The sequence below is a fragment of the Fringilla coelebs genome, assembly GCF_963513975.1.
Source record: "Fringilla coelebs genome assembly, chromosome: Z".
Taxonomy (NCBI): Eukaryota; Metazoa; Chordata; class Aves; order Passeriformes; family Fringillidae; genus Fringilla; species Fringilla coelebs.
The window spans coordinates 68590395-68613922 of NC_140031.1; positions in this window are offsets into that span (position 1 = coordinate 68590395).

The following is a 23528-nucleotide window of genomic DNA, read 5'->3' on the forward strand; positions in this document are numbered from 1 at the left end:
CAACAAACAAAACCAACAACTCTTTCACTCCTTTCAAATGCTCTAAAATGAGTAGAAAAAATTTTTCTTAATGTCGCTGTGTCTCTGCTCATCATTCATAGATGGAAAAATCTTTCAGAAGAAACATGAGCCAAAATGCACAAACATACTTGTGAAGTCTTCTGTTAATTTAATAATTAACACTGTAGAAAAAAGTGAGGAAAAAACTGTGACTAGAAAGCAGAATCTGGAGAATGTGTAGTTTTGCATCACATTTGTGGACAAAAAATTGACTAGCTGACCATTGAGTGGCATCACACACCATTTGCCCAGAAAAAGTCATGGGTCCAAAAGCCATGGGTAGTATTTAACATAATACGAAACTTCTCCATCGTGTAAATGTATTAGCATGATACTATTTTCATGCTATTCCTAGCTTTTCAGCATTTAACTTTGAAACTTTAACACTCTTCTTTTAATATTATTTTTTTCATGGAGAAATTTATTTCTGTCAGATCATCTTATTAAAGCAGTTATAACCAAAGAAATACATTTCAGTGTCCCTATATACTTTATCTACATAGACTTTGCTTAATCTCCCTGAGAGCTCAATTTCAAATATGTATTACAAACCTGCTTTCATGAATGGATGTGTTAATAATAATAATACAGCCATTTGTATTCAAACTCCAGCTATCTCACCTTTGGGGACCCTTTTTCTCAGAGACTTGATTCATTATTAGTATAGCTAACAAGGTTCCAGTTTCTCAATATCAGTCTCCTATTTAGTTCCAATTTGTAATATCACAACCTTTGCTTAACCTCAGCTGCAGAGAAGTCTTCCTGATTCTATTCAAGACAGCAAAGTTACATTAATTCCTCAGTGAAGATTTAGATCAATGAAAATATGATGTTAAAAAGTCATTTTCACTCTAAGAGTTTTGTATGTTTTTAGTACCAGCACTTCAGTATGTCTCCAGAATTAAAAAAAAAAAAAGCAAAACATTCCTTTGCTGCACATAAAACAATGCTTATATTCCAAAGATTTCATACACCTAACTTATAATAAACATCTAAGACACATCTAATTTCTTCAACTAGTCATATATTAATTTATCCCTAAGTGAAATTAAAAGAACATAACTCCACTGAGCAATTTTCCTTAAGTATGTGATTTCTTCTTTCTTCTCCATTTATTCCTTTATTTTTTCTCCAGGTTTTCAACTTCTTATTTTCTTATTTTCATATGGACACTTTCAAATTATCTGTGTTGTCTGCCATCAAAGATTGTCTATCACCAACATTCCAGTCATCAATAGATACTAATTGTTTCTATTTACTTGCCTTCAAGCCCTTACATATCTGACTGGACTGCCCAGAGCTAGAAAGAAATAAGAAGCTGAAAATTAAATACATACATAAGAGCCTATTATAAAAATCTATTCTTCTTTGAATTATACATATAATCTGTAATCTCCTGAATAAATAATCACCAGTTTATGATCGATAAATTGCTAACACTATCTTAATCCTGTTAAATTAACAGACTATCTCCATGCTTTTTTCTCAATAATAAAGGGTGGAAAAGCAATGCTTTGGAAGAAAAATCAAAGTGGATGGATTTTTTCCTATGATTTGAAGCAGGCTGAGGTAGGTTGACATATAAACAGAATGCTTCTATCAATTCGTGGAGGTTTCACTTCACCTTTCTTACCTCCATCAACAAAATTCTTTGTCTGACTGTTTTTTCCCAGAAGATGCAGAAGAATATTTTTCAAGTGTCTTGCAAACAGTCTAGATGTAAGAATTTGTGTCATTATTTTCTGTGAAATACTACTGGTTTTATACAGTTTTCAATGTCTACAGAAGACATAGCGAAAGTCACAATTAAAGCGATTTCATTAAACATCTCCAGCCCATTAAGTTGTTCAATTTCGCATTAAAAATCATTAGTATCTTAAATGTAGCAAAAAAGATGGAGACAGTTGTAAATATAAAATAGATATATGGGGTTTTTACCAAAAATAAATATTCACATGCACATACTGAATATGCAAATTTCTATGTGTACAAAGCTACTCCTTCACCTTACATGTTTCCCTCTTATTATAAATTCACCTAAGTTTCCAACTTCATTTATAAAAAATTATTGCAGCAGGTTTTGTTTAATAGTTGTATCTTTTCACTAGAATGCTATCACAGTTTGAGGTTTGGCCTAGGTCTAGTAACTTACCTTCCAAAGTTAGCGAAAGTAATTAGCTAAGTGCTGTTTTGACCCCAGTTTGAATCTGCTTACACCTAAGAACTGTTACTTGTGACTGTGAGAGGATCTAAACATAGAAATATAAAATTATAGAATGGCCTGAGTTGGAAGGGCCATTAAAGATCACCCAGTTCAGAACGCCCTGCTCTGGGTGGGGACACCATCACCCAGACCAGGTTGCTCAATGCCGCATCCAGCCTTGCCTTAGACACTTCCAGGGATCCATCCACAGCTTCTCTGGCCAACCTGTGCCAGTGCCTCACCACCCACAAAGCAAAGAACTTCTTCCTAATCTGAACCTACTCTCAGTTTTCAGCCTTTCCCCCTTTTCCTGACGCTGCATGCCCCTATTAATAGTCTCTTTCCATTTCCCTTGTGCTCTCTGGGCCGGCAGTGCCCATGGCTGGCTCGTGTCCAGCTCTCACCCACAGCACCCCCAAGTCCTTCTGGGCAGGGCTGCTCTCCATCTGTTCATGCCCAGCCCGGGCTGGCACCAGGGATTCCCTGACCCAGGGGCAGCACCTGAGCTTGGCCTTGTTAAGCAAGGACTTGGCCTTCACAATTTCTACCGTTGGTAGCAGCCAAACAGCCTCCACTGTAAATCCAAAATCTGATTGTTTTGTGAATTTTTCAATGGCCTCAGACTTAAAATTATCAATTGAAATACATTATTTACCTACTAAAATGAATAGGTGCTCCATAAAAAGTGCCTTTCTATTGTGAAAAACTATACCAATTTTACAAAGAATGAACTGGCTATACTCAGGACTGGAAACATAAGTTATTCTCCTGCGAGCTCTCTAAACTCCCTGACCAATCACTCACCACACGATTAAAATGCAAACAATTAATTTTTATGTTAATGCAAAGTTAATGTTAATTTTGTCAATCAAACCCTGTAAAAAAATTAGAAAGAAAAAACTATAGGTCAAATTCGCCATGCTGTCATTGAGAAAGAGCCCAACATCATTCCATTAGTTTCAGTGAAACAATACCACACAAAGTCTGGCCCCAGAATGATGCCTAGAACTCTTGAACACCAATAGAAATTGTACTAAGAAACTTTTAATTTATATTATAAACATTTTATAAATGATGTAGTGCTTGTTTCCTCAAGTAATTATTTCAGCAGATATGTACTTTGATCCTTTTCTACCTCCAGAAACAAATTCACAACTTTGGCATAGCACTCTGCTTCACACCTTGGTCCAGTAAAGTGTCTGAGGAATTCTTCAGAGCAAGTGAGGCTGGTTGGTTTACAGAGACAGAAAGAAGCTATATCTCATTTTGATTGTTTATTACTTCTTATAAAAATGTAGAATTATACAGTAGTTGAAGTTAAAAGCAAAGGGTTGAACTTTCTTCTTTTCTCCAAAGAAAAATACAGTTAGGGAAACTGTTTAAAGAGGTACAAATACAGGATCTGTACAAATATTTTAAAAAGATAATGAATACCAGCTGGATTGCCTACATAGTCAGGAAAGTGTGTGTGCGTACAGCCTACCTAGGAAATCAGGGCCAAATGTTGTACCTAGGTATAAAATCACTGTGTTTTAAAAAGATAAGCATAGAAAGAACTTTAAGAGGTGGTTTATTCCTCCTTTTTGCTCTCAGGCATTATACCTAGATGATCCTGACAGACTCTCATCTATTGTACCATCATATTTCCTTGAACAAAGAGGAATATGCATTGTTCACTGCACAGTAATATCAGAAGGGACTTGTATACTCCAGCCAGTGAATTCTCACCAAACTCTGTTCCTCTATATTCAGCACTTCTTCAAGGCAACCCATTAGCTGTCTGCCTGTTTTGAAACACTGGTGGGTTTTGTGCTGATGGGATTATTTTTAATTCAGAAGCTCACTTTCACCATTTATGCATGTTAAATACAAGCAACAAAGTTTGGTTTTAGCGCAACTCACTATTAATGAATCTCAAGTAAACTGTAGTATGTCAGCGGGACATTGCTTCAGTCTTTGCCTCAATAGTCTTCCTTCTCTGACAAATTACCATGTAACTGCAAGCTCTTTCTCAGCACACAAATTTTTCTTGTACTTTTGTACTTTTTCTTGTACACATAAACACAGATAGAGTTTGTCAAAATTTTTCAGTAAACTAGGAAAATTATCTCAAAAACAAACACACATGAAAACATAATGGAATAAAAATGGTAAAATATTCTGAGAGCGGGACAGTTCTGACAATAAAATGAATGTATCAGATTTAGATCCACACAGGAAAAGCAGAGAATTCTATATTTCTTTGCATGGAGTATGGATGATCATTTTAATTGTCACCTCTAAGGCATTATTCAACCACTGGAGAAGAGAATACTCAAACAAGATAGGTTTTCATTTGCTGGGGTGTTTTGCCAAAGGAGTTTTATTGTTCATAAAAGGCAAAGGTGAGGGAGGATTGATTAGAAGTCTGGTCTAGGGCTGTTTGTTCTGTAAAACGGAGTGCTCAAGAGTTAGTAGCTCTGCAGACTGTTGACATGTTTATACAAAGTAGATCAATATCTGCATGGTATTTCCTGTCCTCCAAGAGTCTGTTGGTTAACGTTGGTGAGGTGGAATATAAGTACAAAAATCCAGCAAACAAGGAAAATAATCCAGCGCAGATTTCTGGTGTCTGGGGCTGAGTGCTGAACTCATTCATACAGGACCACATAGCCCCTCATTTATTTAGCATGCCTTTGACTAAAATTTTATGAATCAATAATCAGACTAAATAGAATTTATTGTGTTGGATGAAAAGCAAGTGTAATTTTTTAAATTACAAAAAGTTCAGGAAAAGGAAGGAAAGTAAAGAAAAAAAAAGAAGGAGGAAGAAGGGAAGGAGAGAAAGAAGATTAGCATGTTTATGTATTCCCTAAAAAAAATGCAAAACTGAAGTATTGGACACCACACAACTGGGAAAAGCGGGGGGGGGGGGGGGGGACCCGAGACAAACAGAAATTGTGAAAATTGTATATAGAAACTTTTTTTTTTTTTAAGACAAACGACAAGGACATATAATATGAAAATACAAACTGGGAATAGTGTCAGTGACAGGATACCAACAGAAAAACAACATGTGCTTAAAAACTAGATTGGGAAATTGACAATTGGCTAAACTGCCCATGGGAGTTTCAGTTTCATCACCTCAATATAAATATTTTTCTGAAGATGCTGCTGCAAAGTTACCCAATAGAACAGATCTTCAGAAAGCAATGTGTAAGCTTGTCACTAAGGGTTCCTGTATGCTTTTCAGTATCACAATTGCTCTTTCTGGGAATACCTAGTCTTCCTGCATTTTATTGCCACTAAAGAAGCAATTGTACTCCTTATTTCTCACTGACAGAGAAATCAGATTGCAGAAAATTAAAAGGAAAAAAAAAATCCCACAGAGATCTCTGGTGTAAAAACATCTGTGAGATGAGCAACATTATGAGCCAGAGAGATTTGGTAACTAAATGTCACCAGGCAAATCAGCAATAGATGAGATTGTTTTCCGAATTTGAATCTGTCTGATGCCAGTTTACAAAGTAGATACATGGTGGGGGATGGGGATAGAATATTCTGAATTTTTTAGTAAACTGTTAATAAACTGCTGCTTTGTAAGCCTTAAAGGGAGGGATTGGACATTGGTAATAAAGGTGTTTCTTATGTGAAATGGTTTTCTATTATTTTGCTGTAAATATTTTTCAACATCTAAAGAACATATAATGTCATATGATTAAAATATTTAACACCTTCATGAGTCCAAAGATACAATGACCTTCAGCACTTTACAGGTCCTAGTTCTATCATTCTGAAGTGAAACTAATTATGATGAGAATACCATATCTTCTCTATTTAAGAATTAATATGGCTTATAGAGCATGAGGTGTGAGTGGAAAGAACAGAAAAATGGCTACCTGAAGTTAATATTTCTTTAGGAAACATATTTTTCATAAGTCTTCAGAGCCCTACTTTTCTTACTTTATTGAATGAAAAACAATCCCAAAGAAACATTTTCCTACTGTTTACTCATCCATCCCCAAGAAGCAGGTGAATTTTGATTATTCAGACCCTCCTCTGCCCGCAGCCCATCTCAGGGCATGACTTCCCCTCAGTGACTTTACACAAGGCAAGAATTGACCACACCTTTCAGCTGCTGTGTGGTCTGTAAGGCTGAAAACTCATAATGCCATTGCTGCTCTTCCCATCTCAGCAAAAGGTTTTCCAGAAAGATTAGTGCCCCAGAAGGGGATTTGAAATTGACACCACTGAAACACAGACCAGACTTTGCAATGTTTACTCAGAGTAGGCCTCAATAAAGTCAAAGGCCAGTTTACATTTGCTGAGTCTGACTTCAATATAACTAACACTATATGTAACAATTTTTTTATTAAATATGAAATGTCTTTGCATGACCCCAATGTTTCTTCAGTGTTCTTCCCTCACAGTTTGCTACCACTTTTTGTGTCAACCTTTCAATTTAAAGTTGCATCACACAGGACTATTCTATATTGGAGGGTGGTACTAAGTTATTTATTTGTATTCAGAAAGCATTTCTTCCTGCAATTTTCTCTTTCTGTGAAGAAAAATGAAAAGGGCACCAAAACAAAGTGATTAAATCTTTTTTACGATCCATATCTGGGCACAGAGTGTTTTGGAACACTGTCACGTTTTGTTATTGCTTCCATCATGGAAAACCTTTCTATCATTTCCCACAATTAATGACAAGATGCTTTAATCACATATGATCCCAATCATGTTGCTCTTCCAATCCTCTTTATCTTGCTGTGTCATTCTGATGACTCCCTTTTCCTGGGGGTATGAAATGTGTGCTATTATTAGCTCATTAGGTCTTCTAGCCTCTGGCTCAGTGAAGAATGATTCACCATATTTCTTAGCCATTGACAGTTTCAATTCCTTAACCTCTAAATTTCCCTTGATATATGTGTTGCCCCATCTTATTTCAGCCTTACAGAATATCCCTTGGCACTACATTCTTTAGTCAGACCTATCATCCTGTACACAGCAGAACTAACAAAGGATAATTTTCCTTTGCCAGTCAAGCTTTTAATTCCACTAGTTTGTTCTTTGTTCATTATAAATTCAACTAACTGACTGAATTGTTTATCTAATATTTCCTCACACAATGAAAAAGTTATTTTCTATTAAAAGAACTGCTCCTGGTTCTGCTTCTATTTTTCACTTTGGATTTTTACATTTAGAGACACCACTCCTTTTTGAGAGCTCAGTAACAGTTTTAAAAAGGGACCTAGGAAAATATTGATTTCCCTACCTAGGTAAATGTCTTCTAATTTGCTGCTAACTGCTTAAGATCTCAAATGTTAAAACTTCCTTATGAATTTAAAACATTTTTTCAGATTATGCCTAAAATTTATGCACTACAAAATGAAAAGCCTGAGATAATTCCCCCTAATTAAATTGGAAGACTGTATTTAACTCTAAAGTTATGAAGCCCAGGATTGTTGGTTGTCTTTTTTTTTGGGTGGTTCACAATACTGTTCACACCATAGTCTCTAATTACCATAGAAATGGACCCTTAGGTGAAAGATCTTTTGGTTAATTTTGGCTCCAATAACTGAACTGCTAAAGCATATTCTAGCTCAGTCAGACAAATTCAGAAAAGTCTGCTGTCTCAATCTCAAAGTTATTTGCAGAAAAATGGAAATTTTTATTTTAAAAAATACATTTTCTTAGACCTTTTAGAAGTAGACTTCTTTTTCTTTCTACTCTGTTCACATGTAGGAGCCTGTATGTGAAGTGTTAGTTACTGGGTTCAAGCTGGCCATTAGGTCTCTGTGCAAAGCCTAAACACCTGGCAAACACCCCACAGTGCAAGGGCAACTTTTGACCACTCTATCCTGGAAAATGAGTCCCCAAGGCCTCATATCTGCCAGCTGCCAAATAAAACTGATGATATTCTAGGCAATCTGTAGTTAGTAGCAGCATAGATTTTCAGCATACTTTCATTTCAAGCCAGAACTTAGCATTTGAGTTTTTCTGCTCAGACGTCAAAAACGTCAGCATACTTATCTGTATAGACACATATACCATAATACTCTTTAGAGCCAACATTTCTATTCCATTCATGCCATTTCAGATAGAACCACTGCAATCACACGTGGGCTTTTCTCCATCTTTCCCAAGCCCTGTTTGTAGCGCTGTCTCTATCAATACACTGGAGACATTTTACAAAAGCAATGTGCCAATTTCTCTAAATAGCATTGAAAGCAGGCTAGCAGGAGGGAATTTTTTAAATACACCTTTAAGGAGATTTTACCTAGAAAAAGGCTAAGTTAAATCTAGGTTCTTAATAATTAGAGCAATTAAAGTAGCACTAAAGTTGTTGTGTACTTCAGAAATGAATTTTTACAGAGGGAGTGAAAAGATTTTTACACCAGTTAAGAGGGATTTTTTTTTTAATCCTTCTTTCAGTTCTGAACAGAAAGTGTTTTATTTTTTTGGTAGAAAAGGGCAAAATGAGCTATTCCTGTGGAGAATTTTTAATGCTTCCTAAGACCTCCAGAAACTTTAATTGAAAAAGTAAATGGGAGAACCTGTTGTTATATTAAAAAGTTTGTTTTATGAGTGGAAATTACTTGTCCCTATTTAGACCCATATATTTTTCAAGCTACAAGAAAATCAATCTACCTCATATCCTTCCAAACAAAAGATACAAAAATATATCTGGTAATTTTTACCATCAAATTTTAACTTCCTGTTATGTTTGAGCATATTTTCATTAACTGGTGGGGACCACTGTATTTTCAAGTAAGTAATTTCCCTAGTTGAATGCCCCTGCTGCTTTTTTTCTTGGCAAGGTGAAATAGTTTTCCATTACCAGATTTGTATTCTCTATCTGCCTGTAGAACACTCATTTCTCAATTAAGCCAAATAGATTGATCTACCACAGTTCATGACTGACATTTCTTCTAGAATCTGGCATCTGAAATGGACATGGAGTTCTATTCATATTTTTTGAAGTGTCATATTCAGATTCTTACTAAATACTCAGTTTTTACATTTTCACTTCTCTGAACTTTGTATCCAGACTTCAGTAACTCAACCTGCATTTAATTCTACTTCTGCCTCATGGTCACAGCAGTCCAGGTTAGTGTCTCACACTTTGCAACACAATCCAGATCTTTTATGAAAGCACATTTAGCTTTTGTGCAATGATTTCCATGTAAGAAAAACTTGTGTTACCATGCAACTCTATCCTTCTTTACTCTTTGGAATATCAACACCTTTCTCCACTACCCTAGAACTTTCTCAGTGCTGCCTATAAACCCATTGCCACAACTCTGAACATTTAGTGCTCCTCCTCTGAATCCTTTATCAATTTTCTGTTTCAATTTCATGGTTTTGCTACTGCAGAGTATTCAAGAAATCCTTATAATTTTTAAATTTGGGAAAAGTCCTTTTCACAGAGAGATTATCCAGGAATATGATACTCTGCAATCACAAACAAGTAACTTTAGGGCAACTCTACATCCAGACAAACAATTTTATACAATTTCTGGTCCTATGCTGGTAACATATGGGAGAGGCTGAGAGGAAAGGAGGAGTGCATAATTTCTGTGGAGCTTGGTGTCATTAGATGACCCAGAGGATTTTCCCACCACTAAAATTGGTATTCACAGGCAAAATTCCAAAACTCTATTCCTTTCTCTCATCTTTGGAGCCATTCAACTACTTCCCTAGAATTTCCATATTAGCCATTAAATAGGTCTGTGAACAAATCAAACTTGGGAAAAAAATGTCTAGATTCACTAGTGCTTAAAACATCCCTCACTGAGAAGCATAAAATTATATACAAATCTATTTTTTTTTTTTTTTTTTTTTTTTTTTTACTTTTTGATCCTTTGGGATTGATAAACTACCTTGGATTAGCAGTCCAAAAGCTGATTGATCTCCTATGACCTACTGCTTAAGGCATAATAGTACATTCTTAAAGTGTTCATTTGAAAAAGAAACCTATAAAGTGCTAGACAAGATAAAGTTTCTTTAAGTATATGCAACAAACAAGCAAACAGATTTTTTTTCTGTTACACATAATTTCTGATTTATTTTTCAGTTCAACATAATCCAGCATCTTGGAGTTAATCTTAACTCTATAAATCCTATACTTCATTACAAAGCTTTCATAAAAGCTACTTTCCCTCAAATCCTTTACCAATCTACCTAGCATCTTCAGAAACAGAAGTCACATTTGCTGCAAAATTTTAGTGGTATCAGTTTACCCATGGCCTTTGAAGATAGCCATGAGGTAATTTATATACATTAATCTCACAGATTGTCTCATTTCATGGATCTCCTCAAATCTTCCAGCAGAAAAAGACATTATTAATTTTTCTTGAAACTTCTTCACAGACAACTATCTTTCACTTTTCAGCCTGCATATTATTGTATCCTCTTTCTTTTAGTTTGTGAGAATACTCACAAAAGATAATTCACAAGCTTTTCTGTCAGATTTCTAGTATTCCCTTCATTATTAAAGGAATCCTAATGTACTAAATGATATTTTTTCCTAAGTCATCAAGTTACTGGTCACAACAGATGACTAGGTGGAGTTGTAGTTATTGACAGTATATAATAAATAGGTAACTATGTGGTTACCCATCTATCATACACTGTTTATTGCTAATTTTAACAAAATTATAAGAATTCAAAGGGCCTGGAAGTTAACCTTTGTATCTGCCTAATAAATTAAAATTCCACAGGAAAGTACTGTCCCTGCTAAAACAGAGGGATCAGGTACTTCTTAAATCAGACGCACCTGCAGGGTTGATGCACTCCTCATCATGCATTATTATTGCAGACATATCAGGCATTGTAGCATAATCATCTATTTCAGAGAGAGGGTTAATTCCAAAGGCAGAGTAATTTTGCTTTTAGCATGAATGCATTTAAGTTGCAACTGAGAATGAGACATATATCCCAGATGAGAAGGCTCGTGCACAGCAGAGCTGAGTGAGTATCAGACAACAGTTAACCTACATTTACATTTTGAAATAAGTCTTTGCTCATTGCATCCATCAGAATCTTTTGAACCTAGAAACTTCTGTCTTCCAGGGAAAAAAGATTATGGTCAAAAAAAAAATAAAATCCCTGGAGCTGTTAAGTGAATGCTTCTGCTAAATTCAAATGTATTTCTCTGTGGTGAAGGTCTCTTTTGTGACTCAGACTTGCTCTCTTGTTACATCTTGTTACACCAATATTGAATGGATATTATATGTGCAAAAATAGATGGCCACCCTCTGAGGTATTTGCCAATGTAGTGTCACTGCACTCTGTGCTATATTAGTGATTAGCTTGTTAGTAGGAGAGGGGAAGTAAAATTGAGAAAAGATTTTCTGATTTTGCTGTTTTGTATGGCATGAAATTTTACTTTTCTCATTTCTGAGTTTGCAACGTGAAATCTGCACATTATGCACAGAGAGTCTTTATGGTCTACTAAGAGTGCAGTGGAGCATTTTTCAAAAATTAAAATCTTAAAATCTTTGTGATGAAAACTTGTTAAGGCAGAATTAGTAAGTAAAATTATTGTACAAAGAAAAAAATCCAAAGGAATACACCCAAATCTGTGAAACTGATAAGCAGCATAATGTGTATTTCAGCAAATACTCATCAAAAGTGAAGCCTTTCTATGTGTTTTATACCCTTGATCTTTTAGGGTTTTATTTTAAATAAGCTAGAGAACACTGGAGCTATCTCAAACACTAATATTCACTACTTTGGTAGCTTTGTCGGGATAAATCATGAACAACTTGTTATCTAAAGAAGTATCTAGTATTGAAGATGGCTTCAAAGACAGTTCTGGGGAGAAAGCTCTTCTGGACCCACAGAAATCATTACAGTATGGCTTTAGATTTACTGTCACATTATTAAAATGCAACAGGCCATTAATATCACAAAACAAATTTTGTGAACACAGGTGAATCAAAGAACTTTTAGTCCATTTCCTGAGTTGTAAATAAGAGCCTCCATATACAACTTCAGAAGGAAATGTAAAGTGCAGAGTATAGCTAACCTTAATTAGGTCACCTGGAACCTGTAACAGCTATCATCAGAGCTGTGTAAATCAAAAATAACAGCTTTGATAGGAAGGTGATCAGCATCTAAAGAGAATGTCATTGTTCCCTAAGGTGATACAATTAGATTTAGATATTTTCTGGTAGATCTTTGATGCAGCATTAACATAAAAACATAAAAATATCACCTGGATTACTTTCTGACCAAATAACTGTATCCTTTTCTTTTAGTGGGTTAGACTAATGCACTAAAAGAAAAGGATGTTATTCCCCATTTTCAGTCGGTGTTACTCCCCCTTTACACTGTCGGCATCCTGTTGATAGGCAAAGATTTCAGCAGTATTGGACTAATGGTGCATCTTAAGATACCATGATGAACCTTTACTATTTTCTATTTAAGTAAGTAACTACTGAAGTAGTTAAGTTACCTTGATTAAAGACTTACAAGTGGTCTATCTTTAACCAATATATGCTGCACTTCAGTTAAGGAGAGTAGCTGCTAATTTTGTTCCTTGGCAGTCAAGAGCATGGTTACACTGTTGGCTCTAGAGAAAGATTTTAAAGAAAATCTTTATATTCTAATTGCAATAAACTTCTTTTGCAGTATATTTGTATATGTTTGATCTCTAGTTTTTTCAAGACACTCCATAAGAATACCCTGCTAAACTGACTGAATTCATGGATCATGCCTTCAGCAATTGCTTGTAAGGTTAGATGCTGTTTAACATAAAAAGAATATATGAAGGCCATTCTATACAGTGTAAGGTGGTTGTACAGAAGATAAAAATTCATCTTATCCTTTGTCTTAAGGATGTTGTAAAGCTTAATTAAATTATGCTTACAAGCTACTCTGAGCTTACAATTAAATTAATTAAATTATGCTTACAAGCTACTGAACTCATGAGCTGAGTTTAGGCAAGATTTCTTTCTATTTTAACATTAAAGACAACAGGTCTATTTATATTTAGCACACATGGGTAAAACTGCACAGGAGCCTAACTTCTGGTCTGACCCTTATTTGTACAAGTTTCTGAGACAAAGAGCTAAATCTACCAGTTTAATACTCTTGCAAAAAATGCCACAGTAATTTTCTCAAAAATCTGCATGTTGTACAAGTTTTGACACAATATAATTTTTAATTTGGAGAGTTTTGATCATTGTTGTGAATCAACAAAATTATTATAATATAATGGTTTCTGGCATTCACAAACACTTAGTGATAAATTTACAATTTAGACTTTTCAAAGTCAGACTAAACAAAAATTCCTCATGTGATGCAGGTAACATGGGAGTTCATTGGCTATATCGTATATAGGTTTATTGTATGTTGTATATCCTTTTTTTTCACTGAAGATGTGTAAATTGAAACTCTCAATCTTCACAAAATTGCAAAAGTGAATTACCTGAGGCCAGAGGGTGGCCTCCAGTTACCTTCTGTCCCATTACTACCAGCTTCTTTGACTCATGCTTGTTTATCAAGCAGAGTGGTCACAGCAGTGACCCTCCTATCTAAGGGACCACTCATTCACATCAGATCTTCCTCTACAATTTTGCTAAAGAGAGCTCAAAGTATCTCATAAAGACAGATTCTGACAGCAAGTGCCTACAAATGGATTGAGCTGTTGCCTAAAATCAGGCTGTAAAAGGAAGCCTGCTCAAAGGAAATGTAAAGCAACCCTGCCCAAAATTATATTTTTCAATAGCTTTTTATTTCTGGCATACTCACTGGCACCTCCACTACTACAGGAATAAATAAGTGAAAATTAAGGATGCTTTCTTGTCAGCAGCCAAATACTCCAGTTTAGATGGGATGTTATCTTCTCAGGGGCAGGACAGGGCAACTTTCAAGGGAAGAAAATGGTGTGATCATGCCCAGGTCAGAAGTGACAAGAGACAAGATAAGCCTCCTTCATATTGTGATCATCTAATAGAAAATGTTGTGGTCACAAAAGAGACCTTCACCACAGAAAAGTAAATTTGAATTTAGCAGAACCATTCACTTGGCAACTCCAGGGAATTTATTTTTTGTGCAACAACCTCATTAAAATACAGGCTGGCCTTATGTCAAGGTAGTTTGCTATTATGAATTCTTGTTTACTAGGTAGTTTACTATTTTGATTGCTATTATGAATTCAGGTCTTCTTCTCTTTCTCTTTTGGTTCTCAGCCATACTATTTAGAGAAAGCTGAAATGATAAAATACATGCTAGTAAAAACTACTCATTAGATATAAAAACTACTGCGTATTTAGAAGACCAAAAAACACAGAAACAAAATTCCTTTTCTATCTGAATAACATGGCTTTCATTATCTCACACTCTCTTTATTCTTCCCTTTTGTTGACTGATCTACTAATTTCCTGATTATATGCCAAGGCCTCAACACCTTTACACAAAAGAGCAGTCCGACCGCTCCACGGGGCAGTGATTCCTTTCTGGTCTGGCAAGTGAGACCCTTTCCAACAAAAGAGATTTCAGTAAAAATAATGTTGCTAAGTAAATACAGCTGCAACAAATGGAAGGGATGCAGTTGGGTAGGAGTAGGAATTCAGTCTACCTAAATACCCTGCAGACTGCAAGCAGCACAAACAGAAAGCACAGAGACCGATGGAGGCAGGATGCACTGATGTGTCAGGCAGTCTGTCTTGGCTTGAACGAGCGGGCTTCATTTTTAAATTTGGAAATACTTTTCTATCAGAAGTTTTCTGCACTCCACTGTGGAGTCTAAATATATTTCAAAGAGAAACAAAGGAGTGGTAGAAAGTTCTCTGGTTCTTTATCATATATCAACACAGCAATAAAGTGCTTTTGGGATTTTTCTTACGGCTGATGTCTCTCATGGACACTTTTCAGTGTAATTTGGTACCAGTGTGCATATTTTGCAAAAAATCAAATTGATGCCCTCTCAGTAACTGGTGATGACAGAATTTTATATTCATTAAAGCAATAAACCTTCAATATTCGAATGAGGAACAAAGGCCCTTTCCTTGTTGTAGAAGTTCATTGCAGCTTAATTCTTTAAGCAACATCACCACATTAGCCGTAACACATTTCCTGGGAGACCACAATTTCATCGGCTGAGAAGATAAGTCCAGCTTGCAAATCCATTCAGAAAAAGGAAAAAAAATAAAAGAGAATTGCATCCTGTACCCACAGATCTGATGACTGATCACACATTTTCACACTGAGCCAAGCCTCCAACATAAACAGCTGTCTTGGCAGAACACTCAGTCTGCCCTCTAGCACATACTGCTGGCATGCACATGCCAATTAAGTCTACATTAGCCTATCATAAAGCTTCCATCTACTTCAAAGCAAAAAGGACTCCACCAAACACTTTAAAGGATACTCAACTTCCCCTAAAAGTACAGCTATAAAGTGGAGGGCTCAGATGTTGCTTTTTTGTAATTCATTTCAAGAATCTCTGTTGTCATTAAATTCAAGAGATTGTTATTGGAAATTTTCGTCACATTCTCTCTCTGAGGTGTTGACCTCAATTTAATTTAGACAATGAATGACAACTAGCAAGAAAACAACTGGTACTGCCTTTGCTGTTGGTGTGCTGTTCCTTTACTGTCTAATTTGCAGAACAGGCATCAATATGACAGAAATTGCATTGATGACATCCAAAACTTCACCACATTGCTATAGTTGCATAATGCCCCTCATCACAGCCACAGTCCCTTGAGAAGAAACCATCCTACTTTTGCTATAAAAACTCTGACTTTGTGCTTCCATTCATCTATCATAGCTGCAACAACACTCATGGGGCTGTGAGAGTTACTGGAAGCAATTTCTGCCCCCACACCATGTGTACAGTGGCTCCTTTGATGGGAAAATTAACCAAGTATGCTCAGGAAAAGATACAAACTGCAAAAAGAGTGCCCTTCTCACCTAGTGGTAGGAAGAGTCAATGCTAAGGCAGAGGGAGATCAAGAAGTACCTCAGAGACCCTGGGAACAGCAGTAAACAGGATTGAGCCAACTTCAAGGGCTAAGGAAAAATGTACTGATTGTGGAAATGAAAGTGCAGCTACTGCACAAAACCACCATCAGTATATGATGACACTGCTCTGGCCAAGACTGGGAAATATTTTGATCCTGTAAGGAGGCTCAAACTTTGGGAGCTGCACTGTATTTTGTGTTTACATAAAATGAAGGCTCTCCTGACACCCCGGAGATCATTTTAACAGGGTGCAGTTAAAGGGATATACCCATGAAACACAACAATGTGTAATTTGGGACAACAGAGAGCTTTAAGCACTTACATAGATATTCTTGCTAAAAGATTCTCCAATTTATTCTAACTTGCTAACAAGAAATACGCAATAAACAGATGATGAGATTCCCATAAGTATACAGATTTAAGGAATTAACAACCCTGTCACTTAGAATTCAGTGTTTTGGTAATTTCTGGCTTTGTTTCAGCATGTTTACTGATAAATTTATTGGCTTTTTAGTCAACATCTGCACTGAGAAAAGATCTCTGAACAGCAGTCTCATCCTCTATAGAGATCCATGAACAACACAGCCATAGCCTCTTTCTCACTGACATATTTCTTTAAGAAAAAGTTTCATTGTAGCAGAACACATACCCTTATTGATTATTGTAAATAATTTTTAAAGTGAATTTATATATAATTGTCATGATCACAGTGAAGTGCACAATAACATTAGAGGCTCTCTAAAATATTATCTGCTATACCTTTTCATGACAGTTTCAAGTTCTACTTATCTACTCCATATTTCCTTAGCTTGCTGAAACGCTGTTTTTTATTGCTGGTTGGGCACGGCAGGTAATAAGACATCTTTTGGACATAGCCAAACAATAGGTTATCACTTCAGGTGTTTTTAATTGTAGATTCTAAAATTTAAAATTGAATAGACTTGTGAGATCCATGTCTAAAGCATGATTTTGATGGGACACACAACCCATTTAGAAATTGGCCTTTATAAAATGCTTAGACCTTGCTTAAAAGAACAGGTACATATTAAAGAGGAATGAAGTACAAATAAAGGGAAAAACTAGGGAACAAATTCTCAAAAGGATTAAAATATAAAAATCCTATGTGCTATTGTAATATGAAACTTTAGTGATTCAATGTAATAAGCAGAATTGAAAGATATTTTTTTTTATTATGAAAGAATGTTTATGTGAAGAGCAAAATACAAAAGAGAAAGCAACAACTAAAGAATACTTGATGGGCATTTTAATCTTCTATTAATATGCAAATGTTGTGCTTTAGGACTCCAGGAAAAAATAAGTTTTTTCATAGGTTATTTGAAAAATGTCTTACTCTCCCAGAGGTGCTTCTTGTATGAATCCAAGTGAAACACTGTATTTATGGTAATTCCCCAGACACTCTGCTATGCGCCATTTTCTTTTTGAAATTACACGGGGTTTACTGAACCACATTTGTAAAACATTCCACAGCTGACTTCATTCTAAAGATCTCCTTTAATAGGGCTGAATCCCCTGTTGATCTGTGTCATATGAAGATGATGAGAAAATCATCTTCAACTACGAGGGACAAAATGAAAAAGTCTGTATGAAAATTTGAAGAGTTTCTGATATAAAAAAATTTCAATTTTATTTTCATAATCAATTTTAGTCATATGTGTGTCCCTGGAAACATGCAAAAATATTTTCCTTATTATATGCCACTCGTCAGAGCAAAAGCAATTATATTGCTGAAATAACACCTTTTTTAGTATATTTTCAAAAGTGCATTTCCTTTATTCCTAGTTATAAACACTACTTTCATGGGGAAAATTTTAAAATAAGATTTTAAAAATCTTGCTTGGTGCCATCAAAAGGAAAAACAGGGGGTTTTGTTTGTTTTGGTTTTGATTTTGGTTTTTTTTTTTTGTCACAAAGTTAATCATGTTCTCTATTTTTCATGTGAAAATGACAGAGCAAGACAGTGAGTTGAAGTCTGTTTCTCTTGCAATAATTCCTCACCTTCTGTGGTTTTAATCATGACTAAGGAAACCAAGTTAAGCTCTAGAAATTATCCATGGACTTCAGAATCATCATGAAGTCCAAATAGTTTTGTCTTATGATTTGAAAGGCTGTAATGATTTGATCTCACTTTTCACTGTAAATCCTCTTTGATTCCTCATGAACACCTTCTTGCTCAGATCTCTTATGGAATGATGGCTTTAGCTGTGGGTTTCTTTTGAATTTTATGAATTTGGGGGTAGCTCCATCACTGTGAAATATAATGTTCCTCTACAGCTATAAAGCTGTTGAGGGAGGGAGATTTATGCACTGGAATCCCATTAAGAGATAGTATTATATTACCTTTTCCCGGTACAATATGGAAAATAAAACAGGTCTCCAAAACATGACCAACCAAGAAAAAAGAAAAATTCACAGGATTACAGAAAACTGTTAGAGGTAAATTTATCCGGTTTTGATATATTCCTCTAATATTTGCTGATCGCTGTTATAGAGAAGACATAAATCGTGTACCTCTAATTGAATTGACAGGTTGGAGGTCATTATTCAATATAAAGACATGGCAAAAAAATTCAAACTAAAAAAAGCAATGTAGATTTTTTCCTCTGAAATACATGTATGAATCAGACACAGTTATCTTTCATGTTGCAGTATGTATATGACAAGTAACAGTAAAGAGAAAAAAATCAACAAACAACACACAACATTCAGCTGCAGGAGATGCGTAAGTGCTTCTCAAGAGCATATATGCAATGTGAAATGTTGTATCCAGGACCAGGTACTGTAAAATCCATTTGTTGTGAAACCTTTCCAGAGCTTTTCCTGCTTCAACCATCCAGAGGGAAGCTTGACACAGTTATAGACACCATTCTGCCTTTGGAGAAAAGAAGTATCAGGCTTTTGGCAAAAAGCAAAAAGATGAGGCAGGCTAGGCAGTGCAAATGCACGATTATATAAACCAAGAGCCACAGATGTTGGAAAAGGGTAGCTTTAGCAGTGACAGTAGCTGTTGGGATTGGTTTGTTTGCCTAAGGACACTGTTTTAACTAAACAACAACAACAACAAAAAACCAAAACAAACAAACAAACAAACAAAATTTTTTAAAAAAGAGAGAGAGAAGAAAAAAATATCTGGCCACAGCCAAACAGTTCATTTGGCATTAATTTTTTGAATCAATTTAACCTGACTAGACATTAGTAAACACAGTGGATGCCATACCCTGAAGGGAGGATTTAAATAGAAAGCACAGAAGTGGACAAGAAGAGGGGAGACCAAGTGATCACAGCCAGTAATTGCACTGACAGCACATAATCTACTGTCAGCTCCACACATTTTTAAGCCCACTTTGGTTAGCATCCAGAGGTGGCAGCAGAAAGGCTCGGTATGCCTTGCAACCTCACGTTGTTGTGGAGCAATTTTTCTCGCCAGTTAGTCCTCCCCACTGATGCTCAAGCTAAAAAAAATGTTTCCAAAGCTCCTGTGTGTTTTCAGAACTGTTGCAGTGGGATAGTGGTCCCCAGCTGGATGGAGGCTGAAGTTGCCTAACTGTGTGAAAACAAACATAACTTGGCTTTTTTTCCTGGCCCCTTACCAACGTTCCTCAATGAGTAATTAATTCAATCACACACACACACACGTGTAACTTCAGTGGTCACATTCAACCGCAGTGCCTGTCACTTTCCACACAAGAGCTTCCTGTTCCCAAAGCAGGAGGAGCTCAGATGCACACGGTCCATGTCTGAAGCTGCTACTCTCAGAATTTATTACATTTAGGTCATTTGGGTTCCATTTCTGACTGAGAGTACAATGGTTAGTAAGTGTTGCACTTAGAGATTGTTTTGGGGCACGGGGAAACTGTGGGAAGATTAAAAGGACAGACTGTGAAGTTATGTGCCAAAAGTTGGGTCTATGTACTTTAAGTTGCGCAGAGATAATGGCCGGAGTGGGATCTCGGGCAGCAGTGTCCTGCCAGGTTAATCCCAGGTGCATCAGCATGGAAGTCATCAATCCCTTCACTGTCTGCACCAGCCCAGAGCAGTGCAGAGATAAAAAGACAAGTGGCAAGCCCAAGATTCCAGAAGGAAGGAAGGACACACCGGCCACCTTCCTCCCATGATTGTTCCAGGAGAAAAACCCACTCATGTGCGGACAAAGGGAGCTCAGAGCACCTTGGGGCAAGACAGTGAGTAAACTAACTTGTACCAGTGTATTGGTTTTGCACAGCCTGGTTTTTGGTAGCAGGGGCTCCACTGAGGTGGCTTCTGCAGGAAGTTTCCAGAAGCTTCCATCATGTCCAGCAGAGTCAATCCCTGATGGCTCTGAAGATGGACATGCTGCTGGGCAATGAGAGAGGCTGGTAACACCTCTGTGATGACATATTTAAGAGGAAAATCAAAACAAAGTAGGCACAGTTTTTTCTTCTAGTCAGGGAAGAGGAGGAGGTGAGAACAAGGGGAAAACAGCATGGAGACACCAAGGTCAGTGGAGAAGGAGGGGGAGGAAGGCTCCAGGCACCGGAGACGAGATTCCTCTGCAGGCTGTGGTGCAGACCATGGTGGAGCAGCTGTGTCCCTGCAGCCCGTGGCTGCCCAGGGAATGCAGAGATCCACCTGCAGCCCTGGGGTGCCCAGGGAATGCAGAGATCCACCTGCAGCCCGGGGGTGCCCAGGGAATGCAGAGATCCACCTGCAGCCCGTGGGTGCCCAGGGAATGCAGAGATCCACCTGCAGCCCCTGGGGGAGGTGCCCATGCTGGAGTGGGTGCATGCCTGGAGGAGGCTGTGATCCAGTGGGAGACCCAGTGGAGAGAGGGCCCTTGCTTCCAGCCGGGAGCAGCCTGTCCTTGCAGGAATGCACCCCATGGAAAGAGGGACCCATGCCACAGCAGCTTTGGGAGGAGTGTCTGCCCATGGAGGGAGCTCATGCTGCAGCAGGTGCAGTGTGGCTGTTGTTTGTGAGAGTGGACCCAGACAGGAGAAGTTCATGGAGAGCTGTCTCCCGTGGGAGGGACCCCAGGGCCTCACAGGAGAAGAACTCCTCTCCTGGAGCTGCGGAAGAAAATCTTGGTCATGAACTGACCAAAACCTCCATGTCCTGTTTTCCTGCTCTGTCAATGGAGGGCGGGGCTGGAGGGAAAAAGATATTTTTAAGGATTTATTTTACTTTTTCTTATCCTTCTTGGACTCTGTTAGTAACAAGTTCACTTTGTAACTTTAAATTGAACCTTTTATGCCTGGAGTGTTTTCTCCTGGTCCTTAACTCAGGACCCCCGCCATATTTTTTTCTCCTCCTCCATCTGTGGCAGGAGAGGGTGAGTGAGAGACTTTCATGGGTGCCTGGCATTGGCCCAGTGTCAAACCTTGGTGCTGTGAGTGCTAAAGTTCATGTGAGTGCTAAAGGCGTACAGCTGTGACACGTGTGGCCAGGCTGTACATCTGTATGCATGTGGCACGCACAGCTGTTCTGCGTGGATGCACCTGGCGGGAGGACACCTTCAGCCTCACTTCTGGCTGAGCCAGGGGACACAGAGCTGAGGCAGCCTCACCTTCTTTGGGCTGTTCCATCAGGCTCCAAAATTTCACCTCTTAAAGAAAAAGTGGGATGCTTCTTGTACCGCAAAGGGCTAAATAGGACATACCAGCGCAGCACCAGGCAAAATAAGGAACCAAAACTCTGTTAAAGCAGAGTTAGAAATAACAATTTCACAGGTACTGAAAGCAGGCTGTGTCGGCCTGTCTTCTGGACAGCTGCACTAACACTGCCACACTGGTTTCTGTACCTAGATGACCAGTCCTAGCTGGGCTAGGTGCAGAGGGGCCATTACTGATTTCTCTTCCTTAGCACCTTCCTCAATGCATGTCATACAAGAAGGGAAGGGCCAAAAACAGTACAGAGAGATGCTGTGCTTCCCACAAGATTTTTGGACTTGTTACTCCCAACTGGCAGGTGAGGAGAAGAGGTGAACTAGTCAAAAGTGTTCAAAATCCCTCTATAAGTTCTAACCATTACTGCTTTATGTCGCAGTAGTAAGACACTATGACACGTCTGTTCACTGAAGCACTTGAAGATGATGTATTGTGTGTAATCAAAGAAATTAAGGTTCACCAGCTTGAAACAAGCTCTTTACTGCTCTGGTTAAGCAATACCCACAAGTAGCTCATTCATAGACAGCTCAGCTAGGTCAGCATCTTTAAACAGAAAGAAAAACATATAGAAAAACATACAAACAAGATGCTATATCCAAAAAGTTTCCTAGCTGGTGGTGTGCAAGGCAGCATGTGTGTGTGTGTGTATGTGTATATGTCTGTGCCTGTTTATTTTAAAATGAAAAACAAAATAAATTATCTTTATGGCATAAATTGAGCTGTGGCAAAGATTAAATGACCTTCAAGTTCTCAAAAAGACAGCCTGTACAATGTCAGTTTATCAAAATGACAAAAATGTTACCCCATAAACAGTTGGCAGAAACAGTTAACAAAGAAATCTAAATTATGCAAAGCCCCAGTCAGGCAGACACTTCTGGATTTTTTTTCTCCATTAATGTAAATCAAGTTAGTAATTTCTAACAAATTGAAGGCAGTTAAAGCTCCATCAATTCTCAACCCCTTCCTCTGTGTGCATGTAGATGTGAATAGATCAGTTTGGAAAGAAGTTCACTGAGAAAACCACGCTATTTGAGTTAGTTAGATATGCACCAACTTTTTTATAATGTATTCATCTTCTGGGTTGTAATCAAGTTTGAAAGTAGTCCTCTCCTCCAAACCTGCTCATTGCTTTCCCTGGCTAACAGTCACAGTAAAAATATACAGGCTAGGAGAAAAATCCATATTCCACTCCAAATGCTGGGTATGTGTGTCCAACTCCCAATAGGTTTCAGTTAACTGCAAATAACTGAGAAGTAAATTACCATAGAATGGAAATACAAAACAGCGACACATGAGATTCCTACCTTAATTCAGTCTGCACAAAGAATGGGTAACCACAGAGTAAAAAAGGTTCAGCAGAAGATAAGAATGCTTAAACATAATGAGCAGTTTTATGCCACTTATATTTGCTCTTTTTGTGAAACTAAGTACCCCACAGAACCAGGACTATTATTTGCTTTTATAATGCAAACTGTGATACAGATCTTCAGCTTCCAATCAAACACAAATGTGTCATTGCTCCAGCCATAGAGACCTCAGCCTCTATGGCTGGAGAAATGAGATCTAATATAAGATTTTGTTACTACACATTTTGCTCTAGAAATCTCCTTATTCTGCATCTCTCCTCTGTGGAGTCCAGTGACATCAAA